At 45.1% G+C, this 20,899-nt stretch overlaps 1 protein-coding gene across 2 annotated transcripts in view; it reads right to left on the bottom strand.

Moving 5' to 3' along the window:
* Positions 1-20,236, bottom strand: part of STOML3 (stomatin like 3) — a 129,898-nt gene extending 109,662 nt beyond the window's left edge. The window contains exon 1 of one of the 2 annotated variants that reach the window (XM_069205488.1): positions 20,142-20,236. The gene's annotated coding sequence lies outside the window, so the exon portion shown is untranslated. Of the gene's footprint in view, positions 1-5,532; positions 5,615-20,141 lie in introns of those variants that run through there. The other variant, XM_069205489.1, reaches the window with a different exon arrangement.
* Positions 20,237-20,899: the final 663 nt, after the last annotated feature.

Below are 20,899 nucleotides of genomic sequence, written 5' to 3'. Positions count from 1 at the left end.
TTCAAATGGCTACCCCAAACCTCAAGATGCACCATCACCCAGGGCCTCATCTCTAGCCGATTGGACTATCGCAACGCTCTCTAAGCAGGGTTTGCAGCTCACCCCCACTGATGACTACAGATCATACAGAACACCACAGCCAGACTCATCCTGGATCTCCATAGATGAACCCACCTCACCCTCTCCCTCAGCGAACTCCACTGGCTCCCTGTACAGAAAGGATGCCAGTTCAAGCCGTTGACCTATGTATATAAGATCCTACACAACTGGGGACCCACCTACTTAAACCACCGCCTGAACTTCCATCAGCCCACCAGACGCTTCTGCTCCGCTTCTGTTTCTCTAACCCTCAGCCCCACGTCTGGCGTAGCAAATGCGGAGGATGTTCCTTCGCCTACCTAGCAGGGAAGACATGGAACAAGCTACCCTTTTGTCTCTGGACCTCCCCATCTCTTCCAGAGTTCCCAAAGGCCCTGAACACCTCGCTATTTGACTAATCAACTGGACCTTGCCAGCGACGGGATAGCCTCACAGGTGACAAGAAGCGCTCTACAAATCTACTGATTGAGGATGGGTGCTACTGCTTCACTGATCGGTATGAGTTCTCTGGGGAAGGCATGGTGGGGGAAAGGGTCAGATGGGAGCCCTGGGTGGTCTTCATAGTAACATTGATTTAGACAGTGGTGACAACAGGGCACATGGTCAGGGTTTGTTCTTTAAACGTAATGTAAAGTTCAGTTGCGTTAGTGACAGGGTTCTGTTAAGGACTAAACATGCTATATATGGGAGGTGATTATGTTACAGAAGATTTCTGAGACCTTGTTGCAAAGGTCATGTGAGGGTTGTTGTTGCTGGAGGCAGCAGGAGGAGCAGTGACATATTTGACAATGGCAAATGTTTCCTTGCTGCTGTTAGTGCCAGTGTTGATGTGATCTGCAAGAACTGTGCACTTGGTATTCTGCTTGTGGTAGCAGAAGTAAAGATGACTGCTGGGGGCATGAAGGGCAAAAGAAGCATGCACTATTGACAGCTTGGTATATGGCAGGAAAGGGATTTTGCCTCCTCTGGACTCTAGTGACCTGGGGGTGCAGGCAATTTTGTGTGTAGGTGGTGGCATACTTAGGGTGTACATTGAATATAGGGTGTAGGAGTGTTGGTCTTGTTGGTGTTATAGGTGTTTATAGCAGCGTAGGTGATGATGCATTGTGTAGTGGATGTATGGTGTGTATGTGGTGACAAAGTATGTAAATAGTATGTGATGGAGTTTTGTGTAGATTGGAGTAGATTGTGATGAGGCACTCTTCAGAGGGTTAGGTGGTATAAGCGGTTATGTGAAAGGTAGAGGGTTATTTAAAAAGTGCATGGCACAGATGGATAGATAGTGCTGGGGTGCAGTTGTGAGCACTGGTTTAGGGCAATGTAGTGAGTAGGCTGCAGTCTAGCAGTGTAGGATGTAAGTGACTGTATAGCATGTAGACAGTGGTGCAAATTGCAGGCCTGGTGTGGAGTGATATTCAAGGTATAGAGTGTAGATGTTAGCTGGTGTAGGATATTGGAGTAGGAGCGTAATTATGATAATGTGTTGATGGTGGGGCATGGTAAAAGTGGTATAAGACAGAGTAGGTGGGATATGGGGTGGATACTGATATGAGTGCAAGCCTGGAGCGTTTAGACTAGGTCCAAGAATTCTGGGTCACGAACGAAGTTTCTTACCTTTTAATTAGGGTGCATTTACATATAAAGAGATCTAAATTTATTATTCTCCTTAGTCAGTGGTTGTACTAAAAATCTTGCATGTCTGAATCTCCTAGGTTAATGGTGGCTTTCCTGGTGTAGGTGGTGGTGCAAGTGTAATGTGCAGATGAAGGCCTGTAGGAGTGGTAAATGGAAAGGTAATATGAACTACGGTACTAGGTAAATGGTAGGAAAGTGATGCTGCTTACTCCTGGTTCCACCAGGGATTCTAACAATTTAAAGATTGGTAGGGCAGGTAGTTTAAAGTGTAGGTGGAGTTGTAGGTGGCAGTATAGGGGGTTGGTAGTGTATTTATATATATATTAACAAAGGTGATAGTGTTGGGATCAGAATGCAATGCATAGGCAGCTATACTGGTTTTAGATATAAGTGTAGGGTACAGGTGGTGTTTATGGTTATTTGGAGATGAATGGTGTAAATGGTGGCGCAAGTAAGGATGCAGAGTCACTGTGTAGGTAGTGATGTAAATTGATTAAGGCACAGGAGGCACAGGAAGTGTGGTGTGAGATGACATGTCATGTAGGGTGGTGGTGTATTATGTAGAGGCTGCAATAATGTATATTTTTTTGTATATAGAGGGTAGAGTGGGATGCTGATGATGTGGTCTAAGGGAGTAAGCTGTTGCTATAGGGTGTGGGACGCATGGTGTAGGATGCAAATGTTTGTATAACTGATTGTATATATATTTAAGTGCTGGACTTTATGGAGCAGAAAGTACATTAAGTAAACGCAGGATACAGCTGTGTATATGGGCTCTAGACCGAGTAATCCTGTTCAACACAAAGTGGCAATGGAAACTGCTGCAGTGTGTGCTAACAGAAGATCTTCCTTTGAAGGCCCAATACCCCACCTCAGGTGAAGCTATGTGCGACTGCACCCTTTGCTACTCCTTATGTGGCTGTCCCTGGAATCCTATTTGCTTCCTTTAAAAGAACTCCGTTAGAGGAGGAGCGGGCTCACATGCCTTGCCAACCCTACCAATTTAAGCGAGGTGCTACAGCTTTCTGAGCAGTCCTAGTGCCTCTGATTTCAGCCTTTGATCCTACAGCTTTTCTGGAGGCTTCAGGAGGCCTCTTCAATTCCTGCAGTGAACCAAACAAATGGAATGCTCAGGGAAGACACACAGGGATTAAATACAAAAACTTCCCTGGAAAGTATAACTAAAAATGTCTTCAAATTTGAGAGGAAAGCAGGGCAGTAATGGAAGACGCAGTGAAGGGAGCTTTAAAGTGAAAGCTCACTCTTTTCTTCAAGTTTGTTTATAATAAATCACTTTGGATACTTTTATCGAAAGGCAACATGACTCTCTGTGTTGGAAAAGTGCTATGGATTTAATATTTTACTGTCTTTGTCACAAACTATATCTGAGTAAAAGGTTATGCTGATTTTAACCGCATAAACTGAAGCACAAATGTATGTCGGAACCACGCCTGCCGGAACAACGAGGACGGAACAACGACCTCATTGTTACCACTAATGCCTTTACCACGAATGCCTTAACAGCGATTTTTCGTTGTAAACGCATTCCTGGTAAAAGCAATAGTGATAGGCATGCATTGTTCCAGCATGCATCCCCCCCTGGCCTCCCACCCCCACCCCTAAAAATTACCGCGACCTCCCCACCCCGCCCTAAAAACCACACCAACCCCCCACCCTTGCCCCTAAAACTACCACAACCCCCCACCTCCTACCTAAAATTACCACAACCCCTACCCTACCCCCAAACCCTAAAACAATCCCAACCCCCATCCCATACATGAAAACTAAAGTACCCCAACCCCCACCCCTAAAACTACTCCGAGCCCCCACCCTTTCCCTAAACCTAAAGCCCCCAACCCGCCCCTAAAATTACCCGACACCCCAACCCCCACCCATCCCTAAAACCTAAACTACCCCAACCCCCACCCCTAAAACCACCCAACCCCCGCCCCTAAAACTAAAAATACCCTGACCCTCCACCCCTGCCCCTAAAACCAAACCCCCACCCCAAAACTAAAAATACCCCCACCCCTAAAACTAAAACCCAACCCCCCACCCCGCCCCTAAAACTAAAAATACCCCGACCCCAACCCCCCACCCCGCCCTCGTCCCTAATACTAAAAATACCCCGACCCCCCACCCCGCCCCTAAAACTAAGACACCCGCCCCAAAACTAAAAATAGCCCGACCCCCACTCCGCCCCTCTTACCTGACCCGACCCCCTAAAACTAAAACCCCAGCCCCACACCCCTAAAACCTAAAATACCCTGACCCCCACCCCGCCCCTAAAACCCCAGCCCCACACCCCTAAAACTAAAAATACCCCGACCCCCACCCCTAAAACTAAGACCCCCGCCCCTAAAACTAAAAATACCCTGACCCCCCACCCCCTTACCTGACCCGACCCCCCACCCCTGCCCCTAAAACTAAAAACCCAACCCCCCCACCCCGCCCCTAAAAAGAAAAATACCCCGACCCCCCACCCCACCCCTAAAACCCCGATCCCCCCACCCCGCCCCCCACCCCTAAAACTAAAAATACCCCGACCCCCCACCCCTAAAACTAAAACCCCAACCCCGCCCCACTTACCTGACTAGTCACGTCGTCCTCCTCAGCCGACTCCCTTGTTTGTGCCTTAACCACGCATGTGCGTTGTTCAGCACATGTGTGGTTAAGGCACAAAACAACGAAGTCGTGGTTAAGGAAAGCGTAGTTCCGCTTTCGTTGCCCACGACTTTGTTGTTCCAGAGTCGGCCTTCAGGGCGTTTCCCCTGAAGCACAGTAAAACATGGAGCTATTCGCTGTCCGTTAATATCTCAAAGGCCCTCTGCCTTTTTACAACGTTTTACACCTAGATTCATGTCCGCAAACTCACTCCCTGAGGTCGGTCAACAAGACTGAGTTCCTTGCCTTTCTCATTCCATTCTTTATACTTTAAGTTTTTGTAATTCTTGCGTTTTTAAACTGAGTCTTTGGATTACAGTAATTGAGAACCGGGACAGTTTCTTTGTACCAATAAGAATCATATGTTCCTGCGATGTGCTACGAAACTAAAAGGGTTTGTGTACTGTGCTATTAAAATGGTATGATTATTTTTCAATTTAATTTTTGAATTCTAACATTTGGCCGCCATGATTAGGTGGAGATATTGTTTTTTCCTTTTATTTTTGTGGTATGTGCTTTCAAAAAAATGAAAAAGAAATGTGGCCATTGCACCAGATTGCCAAGAGCAGACCTACTGCTTTTGCCTAAGCTTGCTGCAACTGATGAGCAGCCGGAACAACGGTCACTGGCATCTGCTTCACGTGTAGGGACAAGCTGGCTCCTTTGAGGTTGTATGGGTGCAATATACACTTATGTCATCACTGTGAACACGGTTTCTGGTTATGTCATCATTAGGCTAAATTGCAATTTCAAAACCTAACTGTGCAACACTTCCAATAATAGTGTATGGTTCAACATCCCCTTTACCCCTGCACCCAAACCCACAAGAATATTTTTGCTCATGGTGCTATATCTACTTTAACCTATGAGAGTGGACTGTGTGTGTATAATAATAGTGGGTCAAGAACTTCAGAAATCAAGTTCAGCCAACTCCTAGTTCAGCAGATTATTGCACAGTTTATAATTAATACCAAACATGCCCCAGACATCTGATACGACTTGTGTAGCAACGATTGAATCACAAACAGTTAGGAGCGCACCTGCCTGACATCCCAGCAATTAATCTGCCCCATTGCATCATGGTAGATGTAGTATCTTCAAAAAACGAACTCCATTAATTTTTAAATATTTCACCTTTAAGTAGGTACAGCCTTTACTGTGCATCTCTGGACACATGTGTTTCTGGGTTAGTCCCTTCTTCAGCAGAGAACATATTTGTGGGGTGCTGGGAATGCTGCCATAAATCACCCGGTTTCAGTACCTCTTTCCTGGCATGCTGGTGCCTGCTCCAGAGCTCGTCAGCCCAGTAGCTCAAGGGAGCCTTTAAAGTCACAAACAGTTAGGAGCGCACCTGCCTGACATCCCAGCAATTAATCTGCCCCATTGCATCATGGTAGATGTAGTATCTTCAAAAAACGAACTCCATTAATTTTTAAATATTTCACCTTTAAGTAGGTACAGCCTTTACTGTGCATCTCTGGACACATGTGTTTCTGGGTTAGTCCCTTCTTCAGCAGAGAACATATTTGTGGGGTGCTGGGAATGCTGCCATAAATCACCCGGTTTCAGTACCTCTTTCCTGGCATGCTGGTGCCTGCTCCAGAGCTCGTCAGCCCAGTAGCTCAAGGGAGCCTTTAAAGTCACAAACAGTTAGGAGCGCACCTGCCTGACATCCCAGCAATTAATCTGCCCCATTGCATCATGGTAGATGTAGTATCTTCAAAAAACGAACTCCATTAATTTTTAAATATTTCACCTTTAAGTAGGTACAGCCTTTACTGTGCATCTCTGGACACATGTGTTTCTGGGTTAGTCCCTTCTTCAGCAGAGAACATATTTGTGGGGTGCTGGGAATGCTGCCATAAATCACCCGGTTTCAGTACCTCTTTCCTGGCATGCTGGTGCCTGCTCCAGAGCTCGTCAGCCCAGTAGCTCAAGGGAGCCTTTAAAGTCACAAACAGTTAGGAGCGCACCTGCCTGACATCCCAGCAATTAATCTGCCCCATTGCATCATGGTAGATGTAGTATCTTCAAAAAACGGGGCTGACGAGCTCTGGAGCAGGCACCAGCATGCCAGGGAAGAGGTACTGAAACCGGGTGATTTATGGCAGCATTCCCAGCACCCCGCAAATATGTTCTCTGCTGAAGAAGGGACTAACCCAGAAACACATGTGTCCAGAGATGCACAGTAAAGGCTGTACCAACTTAAAGGTGAAATATTTAAAAATTAATGGAGTTCGTTTTTTGAAGATACTACATCTACCATGATGCAATGGGGCAGATTAATTGCTGGGATGTCAGGCAGGTGCGCTCCTAACTGTTTGTGACTTTAAAGGCTCCCTTGAGCTACTGGGCTGACGAGCTCTGGAGCAGGCACCAGCATGCCAGGGAAGAGGTACTGAAACCGGGTGATTTATGGCAGCATTCCCAGCACCCCGCAAATATGTTCTCTGCTGAAGAAGGGACTAACCCAGAAACACATGTGTCCAGAGATGCACAGTAAAGGCTGTACCAACTTAAAGGTGAAATATTTAAAAATTAATGGAGTTCGTTTTTTGAAGATACTACATCTACCATGATGCAATGGGGCAGATTAATTGCTGGGATGTCAGGCAGGTGCGCTCCTAACTGTTTGTGACTTTAAAGGCTCCCTTGAGCTACTGGGCTGACGAGCTCTGGAGCAGGCACCAGCATGCCAGGGAAGAGGTACTGAAACCGGGTGATTTATGGCAGCATTCCCAGCACCCCGCAAATATGTTCTCTGCTGAAGAAGGGACTAACCCAGAAACACATGTGTCCAGAGATGCACAGTAAAGGCTGTACCAACTTAAAGGTGAAATATTTAAAAATTAATGGAGTTCGTTTTTTGAAGATACTACATCTACCATGATGCAATGGGGCAGATTAATTGCTGGGATGTCAGGCAGGTGCGCTCCTAACTGTTTGTGACTTTAAAGGCTCCCTTGAGCTACTGGGCTGACGAGCTCTGGAGCAGGCACCAGCATGCCAGGGAAGAGGTAGTGAAACCGGGTGATTTATGGCAGCATTCCCAGCACCCCGCAAATATGTTCTCTGCTGAAGAAGGGACTAACCCAGAAACACATGTGTCCAGAGATGCACAGTAAAGGCTGTACCAACTTAAAGGTGAAATATTTAAAAATTAATGGAGTTCGTTTTTTGAAGATACTACATCTACCATGATGCAATGGGGCAGATTAATTGCTGGGATGTCAGGCAGGTGCGCTCCTAACTGTTTGTGACTTTAAAGGCTCCCTTGAGCTACTGGGCTGACGAGCTCTGGAGCAGGCACCAGCATGCCAGGGAAGAGGTACTGAAACCGGGTGATTTATGGCAGCATTCCCAGCACCCCGCAAATATGTTCTCTGCTGAAGAAGGGACTAACCCAGAAACACATGTGTCCAGAGATGCACAGTAAAGGCTGTACCAACTTAAAGGTGAAATATTTAAAAATTAATGGAGTTCGTTTTTTGAAGATACTACATCTACCATGATGCAATGGGGCAGATTAATTGCTGGGATGTCAGGCAGGTGCGCTCCTAACTGTTTGTGACTTTAAAGGCTCCCTTGAGCTACTGGGCTGACGAGCTCTGGAGCAGGCACCAGCATGCCAGGGAAGAGGTACTGAAACCGGGTGATTTATGGCAGCATTCCCAGCACCCCGCAAATATGTTCTCTGCTGAAGAAGGGACTAACCCAGAAACACATGTGTCCAGAGATGCACAGTAAAGGCTGTACCAACTTAAAGGTGAAATATTTAAAAATTAATGGAGTTCGTTTTTTGAAGATACTACATCTACCATGATGCAATGGGGCAGATTAATTGCTGGGATGTCAGGCAGGTGCGCTCCTAACTGTTTGTGACTTTAAAGGCTCCCTTGAGCTACTGGGCTGACGAGCTCTGGAGCAGGCACCAGCATGCCAGGGAAGAGGTACTGAAACCGGGTGATTTATGGCAGCATTCCCAGCACCCCGCAAATATGTTCTCTGCTGAAGAAGGGACTAACCCAGAAACACATGTGTCCAGAGATGCACAGTAAAGGCTGTACCAACTTAAAGGTGAAATATTTAAAAATTAATGGAGTTCGTTTTTTGAAGATACTACATCTACCATGATGCAATGGGGCAGATTAATTGCTGGGATGTCAGGCAGGTGCGCTCCTAACTGTTTGTGACTTTAAAGGCTCCCTTGAGCTACTGGGCTGACGAGCTCTGGAGCAGGCACCAGCATGCCAGGGAAGAGGTACTGAAACCGGGTGATTTATGGCAGCATTCCCAGCACCCCGCAAATATGTTCTCTGCTGAAGAAGGGACTAACCCAGAAACACATGTGTCCAGAGATGCACAGTAAAGGCTGTACCAACTTAAAGGTGAAATATTTAAAAATTAATGGAGTTCGTTTTTTGAAGATACTACATCTACCATGATGCAATGGGGCAGATTAATTGCTGGGATGTCAGGCAGGTGCGCTCCTAACTGTTTGTAGCAACGATTGAATGCCTATCAATGGAGAACAGCACCAGCCTTCCACACTCCCTTGAAGCTTAAACATGTGATAAGATATGCAGGAGAAAAATAAACCTGATCCTCTCGTTAAAGTTCTACACAGTTACTGGGGCGACGCTCCATTCACTGAATCAGCGATCACAGATAAATAAAACAGGGCAATTACTCAAACGGGTCCAGACAAGTTCCTTTCGAGATAAATGAGAGGTTTTTACCATCCACGAGGTTCGAAGGAGAGCCTTACTGGCGAGCAACATCAAAGTCTGGTGTCAGTATTATAAATATATATACTAGATATGGGTAAGCTCGCAAATTAATAGGGAAAGCCAACCTAGAGCAGATCCAAAGAACTGGCTTGGTTCTAAGACAGGATTTACGCATTTAAATCAACTACCACACACTCTCCTCCCATTTTCTCACTCTTGTTTGTTTCGGCTTTCTCCCTTGGGGACCGTGTTTCCGTCGTTCCTTCCTAGTTCTTTTCCCTTTGTGTGTTTTTCTCCCTCTTCTTCTCGTGGTAAGTCTGATCAGGAATAGTAAGTGACTGCCCCTGAAAATAGGTGTCAGTGGCCCCCACTGGCTCAGATTAAGCACTGTTCTAAGAGCCATAACACAACCTAGGCCATCAGTGTATCTGCACATAAACTGGGCAACAAAATCATGTTAAATATTATATATATTTCAAAATTCAAAAGCGAATTTCTTTAACATGCCTATAAGTGTTTCAATTTAGAACATTAGATTGTATCACTGCACTGAGTGACATTTATTAGAATCAATAGTTTTTAAACATAAACTCGGTCACTTTCATGGCCTTCCTCAACAGCCCTGACGATGATGCCATTAGTGAACCAAGAGGGACCTCGGTTGTCATGTGCTCCTTATTTGTGGTCTAGGTTGCTACTATGACTGAAGCAACATATAGGCTTTTACACCACATACAAAGAAGGTTTTTGTATAGCGTGCCTCCTACAATTATGTATTTCAAGTTTATGTCACAAACACAAAAGAAAACAAGCACTGCAGAGCAAACATGTCGGATCTTTTTTTTGTTTAAATCAGTGCAAGTGCTCTTCATCAAGATGGTTTGTGATTGCATGAATGGGTGATGGGATGGATTGGCCAGTCACTCATGCTCTCACAGCCCCATTCATTCAGATTTCAATTCATGCACAAACCCTGTCTATGATTGTACATTCACGCAAGAAGACAAAATATCATTTAGTAATGTCAATGAGAAACATGTGGACAAAGTTGAGATTGCCTTGACTTTTCAGACATGTGGCTTTTAAGAAACTATGTGATCAGAGTTCCTTTATATTGTTTCAGTCAAAGGCATAATTAAAGTGAACACTGACAAAGCTCATTGTTTTGGCTTTAATAAAGTAATATGATTTTTTCCAAGTGTTAGTGAAGCATCACACAAGAATTGCATAAATGAGGAGAGCAATGTCCATAACAACATTTATCAAGCACAGATTAGTTGCAGGAGCAACAATGCAAGGTTAACTCACGTACACGGTACACAGACAACACCAAGAGCGATAGAGCAGGCTCCCATGTATCTATGGCAATAGTGAAAACTTTCTTCTCCTTCACAGATTAGTTTCAGCAGATAGCAGTAGCACAAGTTTCCGAGAGAGAGAGAGCGCGAGCTTGACTGGATGCACAAGATATTGCTTTTATGAGATCTTCTACAAATGTATTTGTGAGGCGTAAAGATGAGAGTTAGTATAAAATAGACGTGCGATGTCTTATATTAATATGATAAAACAGTGCCCATTGTTTCTTATTGCCTATGCTACACCAACTGAAAGGAGATCAAAGTTTTAATTAGAGTAACTAAAGGGCTAGGAAAATTGAGGTACAATTATACTCACAAAAGTTAGAAGAATGATTACATGTTGGGACACATGGGAACCCCTTTACCGTAATCCATAAACAATAAATGTGATAAACATCTATGTGAAAGCTGAAATATATTCCTGTTGTCACATCCTGCATTGTAAAGGGTAAGAAAGACCAGAAAAAACAATAACTCAGCCTGAACAAAATTTGCATCTGTCTCTTAAACTCTCTTGCATCCCCCACTCATGGCACTGATATCATAAACCTGGGTCAGAGTCAGTTTATTATGGCAGCTTCTCCAGATGTTGTGGCAATCACTCAGCAATCACATTGAGGCTAGTCAATAGCTGAAGTGGCTGACCCACTACCCCTTGATGTATGTTCTTATCAGGGGCTGAAAATATGGATGACAGTTGAACAGGCCAAAAGATGAAGACCACTGACCAAAAACCCCTACGGATATATATTATTATTAGTATATATAGGTATATGTTTAAAAACAATAGTCTGGTGATACAGCAAAAGCTGTTTAAAAGGTCAAACCTAATGATGATTTTACACCAAATTAGAAAAAAGCCTGTTTAGTGCGACTAGTATGGAATCAATGATTTGCATCTTACTTCCTCATAGTACTGACATGTAGACTTCAAAAATTGGGTGGTTATCATAAGTTGTTGTTGTAGAAGGGCTTAAGGGTAGCTACACTGAGGGCCTGATTTAGATCTTGGCAGAATCAGTCATGCCGTCAGTTTTCCGTCGGATAATCCGTCTGGTGCCCTGGTGATCGCGTATTCTATTTAGATATCTGTGGGACCATAAACGAAAGACTGCCGAGTCCTACCGACTCCGCCAGAAATCTACACTGTGTCTACAGTTCTATTGGTGAGCAGTCCATATTACCTGTTAACGTTGACTTGTCACTGAATAGTAGCTGAGGACTTGTGCTTTGACATACCCGTCCTACAAAATATTTTTAAAATACCTGTGTAATGCATATGTGTTTGCACTATATGTGTCAATAAGTTAATGTCACACACTTGTACAAACATCTGTTGATATTCACTATTTTTTTTTTGATAGTGTAAGTATTCATTACCTAAATAAATAGTTGCACCAAATCCCAATTTACCTCACAATTGTCAGCAATGTCAATGTCTCAACTTTACAATGGGACATATCAGCGAGATGTTGTCTTTCCAGTAAGGGATGTCAGTCAGAATATGACTCTCACTGTTACATTACTTACAATCCGATGACACAATGACTTGAACAGGAATGTGCAATGGGGAACATACTTTGTGAAAGTTAACCTCAAGTTTCGATTCATGAACTACTTCCCTCACTGTACAATATTTTGGCAATATATGACAATGCTGTGTAGATACATTTTCTCTTGGCTTTGTTGCCCTTCACTTATAGCCTGCCTATTGTCTAGGGGTAACCTACTCCTCTGGAAGGGGCTTTTATTGGGCACATCTCAGGCTTTTAATTGGGAGGGGTGGGAGTATGTATGGTAGGGGTCAAGGCAAGAAAACTTAAAAACTGGGTAGGTGGAGTAAGTGTAGGAAGGGTGTGAGTGGATTGGCAAATTGAGTTAGAGAGAGCTGGTGTGTAACATTTAGTTGAATGCGGTTTGGTTTGTGCTGTGTGTGTAGGAGTGCTTCTGTGTGAGTGTGAGTGTGTTGGTCAAGATGATTGTGTCATTGTGTATGGGGTTTACTGCCAAAAGTGTGTGTATGGTGTGTTTTGGGATGTGGTACATTGTGTGTTTTTCTTGCTGGTAAATATTGTGTTGTGGTGGAATGGCAAAGGTGCATGGTGTGAATGGAGTGTGTTGTGTAGTGTGATATGGAGGTGGACACATGTAGCCACAGTACCTCAGGTGTGCGCTGCTGGCATCCATTCCATAGCCACAGGCATGGGACAATGTTCAACACCTCCCGCGACGGACCACTTCCGTCAGGACACCCCTGCCAGAACAATGCCGTACAACTGTGAAACCTAAATATGGTCGGCGGTAACCCACCTTCCTGACGGAGATGGAGTTATGTTAGCTAGCATAGGAATCCGCCATGCAGGTGGTGGGAGGCTCTGCCGCAATACATCTAAAAATGGGGGGGATCGGAACTCCGTTGACAGCGGTAGTTCCATCAGATCTAAATCAGACCCCGAGTTTCTTTACATCCCTTGTGTTTGGGACGATTATTAAGAATGTTTGGTTATGGTATAATCCTTGAATTGCTATTTAAGAACAGCAAAATGGCTCCTATCTTCTTCAGCTGAACCTCTATGCCCTCCATGAATATGGGTGCCGTGTGTTATACTGATGCTCTTGTGCATCGTAGTTGTTAATTTTTTTTGGGTGGTACTGAAAACATGAATAAATATATTTCAAACACGTGATTAGAAAAGCTCACTTGTGAAACACTGATCTATTGCTATTTCTGTGTACCGAATTAGAATACGCAACCAGTGCACATCCAGACCTACTTAAGTCTAAGAATTAAAATGTTTTACAATTCAGCAATCAAGAATAATTTAGAAAAATATTTGTGTCAATCACAAATTAGGAATAAATAAAAGTGTGATCTATTCGGAGAGTACCAGTTTTCAATATCTTATAACTGGCACTGTGAGATCGCTTTGAAACATGCTTTAGATCAGAAGGCTGTGCAGTTGCAATACAACTGCACAGCCTTCTGACATAAACAAAGGGCTGAGTGGCACACAGGTAGAAGTGCCCATCAACAGATCTTTTATTTTACTGCCTCTAGATCGTTGGAGCAGGTACCAATATGATACACTAAGCTAACAAAAATAAGCCACATTTGATAATACATAGTCCCATTTGCCCATCCTATCTAGCACTCTGACGTGGTATACATACACTAATGCTACACACATCTCCTAAATACATAAACAGTGCAGTGGAAGAGTATGGTCGTATGTGCGGTGGATAAGTTCCTCAATGACGGGTTACAGAATAACTTACTCATGGTTTCAATTAGCGTGGGTTTTAGGTGAACTAGAAAAGATTTCTGTTAATATTTTTGCAATGTTCAAAAGATTAGTTAGAGTTCAAAAGGAAGTTTCAGAAAAATAGAAGTGTTTCTGGGAGCTTTTGTGATTTACTGTGAGCTAAACATAATAACAGCATACAAAAACAAATACTGCAAATTACAGGTATTCTAGGAAGTTTGAATCATCTTGTGATTTTACAGCAGTAGAAAAAAACAGAACTGAAAGGAAAAGGGTGTTTTGAACTTGATGTGGGTTCTTTGACTACTGCGTAAGAACCTCATTTAATGCATAGGGAAATTCGGTGATTTTGAGAATTACACATGTATTGTATGCCAATCTTGTTGCCTATCATTGTGATAATTTTGTTTACACCACTTTGGTACGACTCTTGGGGTGATGATGTAATAAATGTGCTGCAGAAGTATGTGCCGAGAAATGTTTGTTCAAAGTCATCATCCAATTTGCTGGTCACATCATAACTCCCTATAGCGCTAATGTGGATGCTTGAATTAGTAAAGCAGTCATTGTATGGCCCACTCCTGCCACTATAAAATAACTACATTGACTCAAATGTGTTGACATAGCCTTGGTTTCCCGTTATTCACATAATAGCAATATCAGGAGCCATATGAGGGTTTACAACATGATAACAGAATAACAATACATACGTTCACTGGTGGTGGACACTTACAGTACGAAATAATAAACTGGGGGAGCGTCGACGCCCCAGGCAAAACTGAGATATCCCTTCGTAGGGAGAGGTTGCCATGTAAGCAACAAGGTGGGGAAGGCCATGCCAGGCCTGGCACATGAAAAGGTAAGGGCGGGGGTCAGGAAAATGCACCCGCTGTAGTGACAAAGAGCTAGTATGATCGCAGATAGGGTAGACAGGGGATGGGTGCCCCAGTGTGGAGAGAGGTAAGGGCTGCATAAATACTCAAGCAGACAGTGTATCAGAATCCGATGAAGACCTAGACTGTGGCTAGCAGAAGCAGGCGAATGCCCTGCGCGTCCTCCCTGTGCAGCGCTATGGCCTTCGCCCATCTAGTAAACAGCGCCAGCCATTCTGCCGAGGTCAGGGAAGTGGAACACTTACAATGGGATGTGATAGCTTTATTAGCCAGTATAAGAGCCATGTCAAGGAAACCTTTAGCAGCCTAACGATCTGTTTTCTGGGATAGATGCCTACAGCATCTACCTCACAGATGGAAAGGTTTGTGATGCCTATTCGGTGCTCCAGATGCATGAGAGCGGAGGGCCTGTAAGTGTGCAGGTGTGTGCAGTCCCATCTGGTGAGTTTTAGATCTGTTGCCTGGGCGCTACATCTCCAAGAGAGGCCGGAGGCACGGGAAATATGCATGCAAAGTGCTTTGGAAACATTATTTGTGATGTAAGATATATAACTGGATGAGCCTGAGGCGATCATTACGAGACACCCTCCTTGGATATGCTAGCGCACACTCCTCATCCCAAATAAGCCTGCCAAACTCCTCCTTCCAGATCTCCCTCAATCACTGGAGTAAAATAGGTGTGTAAAATAATGGCTCTAGTAGCCAGGTAATTAATCTACTGTCTCTACCCATAGAATAAGGTATTGCAGGAGATGATGGGTATCTGGTTCAGGGCCCCGTGCACCCCGTGTATCTTCCAGCAGCCGCCCTGGAGAGATGCATAAGGAGAAACTGATCCTCGGGAAGGGCATACGTTTCCACCAGAGCCTCGAACAGCAGTCGCCACCCATCAGCATACCAGATAGCCGGGGCCTACAGGGGAATGTGCTTAGTAAAGCTAAGAGTGTGTTTAAGGCAGAGCAGAGCAATCCTCAGGAGAAGAGGTAAGGCGGGGGGGCTCGTGCCCGAGAGTATAGGAGGAGCGCCCTTGAAATGGGAGGGAAATCAGTCGTCCCAATGCCCGCTAGATAGCCTGCCAAAACAATCTGCCCACATCCAACCCAAAACAATCTGGCCCACTCCAATCCAAAACAATCTGCCCCACTCCAATCCAAAACAATCTGCCCCACTCCAATCCAAAACAATCTGCCCCACTCCAATCCAAAACAATCTGCCCCACTCCAATCTGCCACACTCCAATCCAAACAGTGGTGGCCCGTCCTTTAGGGCGGAGGGGCCACGCCCCCACCTTTTGCCCCTCATGAAGAGTATATGTCAGGCTGAACAAAGGCCAGCCTGACAGACACTCTTCATTTTCAGCTCAGACAGCCAGGAGTGAGCCATGCGCGATTTGCGCATATTCCTGGCTGCCTGAGCTGAACTGTGCTGTGGAGGTCACAGCTCCTATGGGCGTGACCTCCTCGGCTCAGCAAAGGTGCCTCGAGACCCTCCCCTGGGTAACAAGGAAAGCATCACCCATTGACACTTCATCACAGAGTGGGGTGGGGTCAGCAGTCTCACTGACCCCATTCCACTCTGTGTCGAGGCTGGGACTGCTGCCTTCCCTCATTGGCTGATCCAAGGTCAGCCAATGAGGGAAGGCAGCAGTCCAAACCCTCCTGGGACCTGAATGCTGAAGATAAGTGTGTGTGTGTGTGTGATGTTTTAAATTGAATGTTTGGTGCATGCTTGAATGTTAATGGATGTAGCGCATGTGTTAAAGAATGAGTGTGCGTGATGTTTTAAAATGAATGTTTGAATGGTAGGAGTGGTGTGTGTGTTTTTGTGTGTGTGTGTGTTTTTGTGTGCGTGTGTTTTTCCCACCCACCCCCTCCCAAAGCTGCCGGCCGCCACTGAATCCAAAATAATCCACCCCATTACAATCTGCCCCACCTAATTTCAAAACAACCAACCCAATCGACTCACTCAAATCCATTCCACCCCACTCCAAACCACATTAGTCCGTCCCACTCCACTCCAATCCACCACAATCAAACCTAGTCCTATCTACCATAATCCACCTCACTCAAATCTACCCAGTCAATTCCACCCCACTCCAATCCTTATTACTCCAGTCCACCCCACCTCAGTCCTCCCATCCAATCCAATCCACCTCAGTCCTATTCACACCATCCCAATCCAGTGCAGCACAGTGCACCCCAATCCAATTGACTCCAATCCACACCACTCAATCAATCCACCTCACCCCACTCCATTCCACAACACTCAATCCATTTCATGCCACTCTCATCCATTTCAATTCAACTCACCCCAATCCAATCCACCCATCCATCCATTTCAATCCACTCCAATCCACCCTATCCAGTCCACATCACTCCAATCCATCCCACCCCAGTTCCATCCACCCCAATCAGTCCAATCCATCCAGCCAACCCCACTCCAATCCCCCACCCCACTCTAATCCAGCCCACTCCACACCAAATCACTGCACTCCAGTCCATCCCAGTCCAATCCACCAACTTTAGTCCAAACCACCCCACTACAGTCCAATCCTCCCCCTCTCCAGTCCAATCCAATCCACCCCACTTCAGTCCACCCCACGCCATACCAACCCACTATAATCCAATCCACCCCAATCCAATCCACCTCACCCCAGTCCTATCACTCCATTCTAATCCACCAACCCCATTTCAATCTAATCTACCTCACCCCAGGCCACCTAATCCAATCCACCTCACCCCATTTCAATTCACACCAATTGAATCCAATTCACACCAGTCAAATTGATCAACACTCTACCCCAATTTAGTCCACCAACTCACCTCCAATCCAATCTCCTCCACTACTTCAATTCACTCCAACCCACTTCCCCTATTCCATCCCATTCCACTCCAATATATGTCACTCTGGTCGGTGATACTCTCTACCACTGAACTCTACTCCCCTCTACAACACTCTACTCCCCGCTACTCCACTCTACGGCACTGTACACCAACAAATCCACTTTACGACACTCTACTGTAAGACACTCCATGCTAGCAACTTTTAGCCATGCTGAACAGCAACCATTCTAGCGTACAACATGGCAAAAACACATTGCCAAAGCCAATAGCTCTTCTATAGGCGAGATCGATTGGCTTTTCCAATGCTGGTTTTTACTGGGCAGGAAGTTTGCCTTCGATGCTTGAAATGATCTTCTAATTCTTATCATCAAGGGTGCCTTTGGGGTCACATTCGTGGCTAAAATGAATAAAAAGCACATATGGTGGGCCTCAGATTAAAGATGCAATCCCTTGGGTTTGGTGGAGTTACAGGGCAATCCGAACGTGGTATGGCAAGTACCAACAGTCAGTGGATCTGGATGGGACAAATATAACTCCTTAGGTCAAAGGTAATCACTGTAGCAGGGCCCGAAGATGAACATGACAGCACTACTTTACTCAGAAAGCTGACATCCTAAGCAAATGTGGGGCTGGGCTTGGTAAACTGCATTTTATGCAGAATCATTATTGAATATAATGTTGGAATGGTTTAAACTTATACATTTTAATGGGCATAGAAGTAAGAGGGGTTGTAAATGCTGGTTACCGTAGGCTGTTGCTTTCTCAGGATAGGTGTCAACTACAGTGGCGTAACCTAAAATGATGATGCACCCCTGCGGGATGTGAAGAGTGGCCCATGAGTCTCCCATATCTCACGATTATTCATGGGCACCAGGAAGAATGGGACCTCTCTGAAGGTTTGTGGCCCTCCCTGTGCCACAAGGGCTGCAGGTCCATGCCCCTCCCTGGTCAACAATTTATTTTAACTCGCCACTGACATACGGACCACCTAAGTAATTAACAAGGATTCGACATCCTGGGTCGGACTGGCATGTAGTACAACCAGGAAGTGCCTGATGGCCTGGTCTGACAGGTCAGTGTGTGGGCTGAATTGTTAGCAGGTTTGGGCCAGCTTTAGGGAAAAGTGGGCCGGTGTTAGTATTCATTTCCCTTATATTAAAACCAACTGCCTGCAGCAAGCACAAATACATGCATTCTCCCATAACTTTTAAAAACTTATACAACTTGTTTCTAAAAGTCCAAAACAGGTCTGATGTAGAAACGTGGGACACTTTTTAGCTATCTGATTCGATAGTAGAAGCCACTTTTGTTGATGCCCGGCCTATTTTTCTGTCCCAGTCCGACACTGCCGACTGCCACTTTCCATAACAAGGTTTTTCTCAGTCATTGCACAGCATAACAAACATGGCAACCCTCCGCAGCTAGGGGCGGCATGCCATGCATGTGACTCCGGAATCTGATCAAACCAGTGTAGCAGAAAGTGACGCACGGGATCTATTTTGAATTTTACAAAAGCAGAAACATGTGGCCAGTCTTGCAGGATAAAATTAAACCAAAGGTTCGCTTTTAGGGTTCTACGGTTGTGTCCGTAAACAAGCTGACTAGGAGCAACGCGGTGTCTGTCACAAGAGCGCATAACAGCTGAACACTCGAAGCCTTGTTTGCCAGATGACTGACAGGCATCCAGCATAACACTCTGTTGTTGATATTTTAGCAGTGTTCCCTAAACACTGGTAAATCTGATTGGCACAGACCTAAGCATACGTTTGCTGTTGCCGGGTTGAAGTTGTTCTCATCTCTGCACTGCGACCTGTGGACGCTCATTAAGATTCTGTGCAGGTGATGGGTGCCCAGCCCACGTGAATGGGCATTTCCCATTAATTCGCGCGGCCACAGGTTTTGTTGCCATTCAATTTAAAGAAATCCGAACATCAGCTGCTAAAGTATATCACACAAGGTAACACCTCACGCTAGGGGACTGGCAAAAAAAACACGGAGTTGAATAAACTTGAACCGAGACACTAAAGATAGCGTGTTACGAACCTTTGTGCAATCGTACATGATCAGCAGTTCGCGTCAAGTGATATAAAAGGGTCAGGGTTGGGACCAGCTTTAATGCAATGAGGAGGATAAAAAAAAACGAATACCGTGAACCTTGGTCACTGTAAAGCGCTCTCACATCGTCTTTAGAGTATGTCGGGGCTACACAAAGTCAGAAACGTATTAACTGTAGAATTAAGTGTAGAATCTGGATGAGTTACACTTCAGAAGCTTCCCTTGTATATTTTGTATAAAAAACATCACCCAACATCGAAGCACAGCAGTTACACTGTACAACACGACCTCGTACAGCTTATTACTGAGACAGGGATACATTTGTATCACAGGAACTGCCTGAGCACAGGGTGGCTTCTGCGTATTTAAGGGGTCATGCGTTAACACAACGCGCAGTCCTGGTGAGATATTTAATCTCCGTGTGAAAGAACTACCAATGATTTGCACGAAAAGCCCGCTGTTCACTGAGGGAACAAATCAGTCCTGTTGTAGCAGTGCTGTCGGTCCATAATCCGGTCGGGACATCAGATTCCCCTGCACTCCTGTTTGCACATTTCGGAACCCTCTCTTTCAGGATGCGGTAAAAATTCAGTACACTCACCGGAGTCAGCAGTCTCTATTTCCTCCTCCTCCCCCAGTGAGTAGCCCGAGTAAATTGCAGTCAGGCTGCGGCGGGGCTGTGGCTGTCTGAGAACATGGCCACGCCCCTGCTGCCGCCGTCATTGCACACAGAGGGGAGTGTCGCACAGTGCGCTAACAGAGGCTCTCCCATTCCTTCAGGTGCATTGCGTGTTATTGGCGTCGGTGGGTGAAAGGTCACTGGGGAAGTTTTGAATTTTTTCTTGCAACCTCGGGTATTTCACGCAAGAACTTCAAAAATATGTAAATGCTGCGAATTTTCAAGCTTATAAATTATGAATTTCACGAATAGTTTGAAAGAGAACTGGAAACGCCGCAGAATTTAAAGCGGTGCAGTGGCGACTGTCAAATAAGGGCTCATAAGAAAAACGTGCGAGGAAGAGTCTCATGAATTGTATGTTAGAGGCCGATGCATAATTGGCTCGATGGTCGGTTGTTCAGTGGGACCATTATCGGTGACAGAGAGACCCGATTCCCCATCTTCTAACAGTGGGTTCCCTTTCCCTTGCATCACAAATGTATACATTTCCATTATTTGGACATTTGCTTTCTCCTTGACCTATCTGCTATTTCCTAGATTATGTTCTCTATATCACATACATTAGTCTTTTTTACCTCCTGTCCACTCAGACGGTCGATGTGTTCAGAAGTTGTAACGCTCATGCAAAATCATATTCTTTTTGTGCAACCAGAAATCTTCAGGCTCCAGTCCTAAGTCCT

Source organism: Pleurodeles waltl, chromosome 8 (genome assembly GCF_031143425.1).
Source record: "Pleurodeles waltl isolate 20211129_DDA chromosome 8, aPleWal1.hap1.20221129, whole genome shotgun sequence".
NCBI lineage: Eukaryota > Metazoa > Chordata > Amphibia > Caudata > Salamandridae > Pleurodeles > Pleurodeles waltl.
Note: the sequence above shows the minus strand (reverse complement) of the source record. Positions and strands in the feature narration are given on the sequence as shown.